The sequence below is a fragment of the Penaeus monodon genome, chromosome 22, assembly GCF_015228065.2.
Source record: "Penaeus monodon isolate SGIC_2016 chromosome 22, NSTDA_Pmon_1, whole genome shotgun sequence".
NCBI lineage: Eukaryota > Metazoa > Arthropoda > Malacostraca > Decapoda > Penaeidae > Penaeus > Penaeus monodon.
The window spans coordinates 7,259,231-7,259,696 of NC_051407.1; positions in this window are offsets into that span (position 1 = coordinate 7,259,231).

Here is a 466-nt window from a genome sequence, read left to right on the forward strand (position 1 = left end):
GAGGGTTCAGTGAGTTCTTATGCCAAAAATATGTAAATCGAAGATCAATTCTAACGCAACTAGGGGAAATGTTTAACTTTTACTGGTGTAATTCTCTTGCCCAAAGTGTAACACGCCGTCTTGTAGTATCAGTAATGTAATAATGATATTGTTAGCCTCGATATTGATGTATTCTTCAGTGATATAATAATTACATTCTACGTATGCAATCGAGATTTGATCTGATAGCTGTAACGATTTCTTTCAACTAGTAATCTCCGTTAGTAAGGCATGTTTAACAAGCTGTTTAAGCTAGTCTAAAAAAGGTGATATCTGTACTTACAAGTTCTTTTCCCTTTCATGTGTATTTCCACAATGTATTATATGTCACATTTTTTATTCTGTTCTGCTCTATAATTTCGAAACATTGAAAATTTATCTTATTCCTATGTCTCTCAGAACTTAGAATATAGTTACTTCAACGACT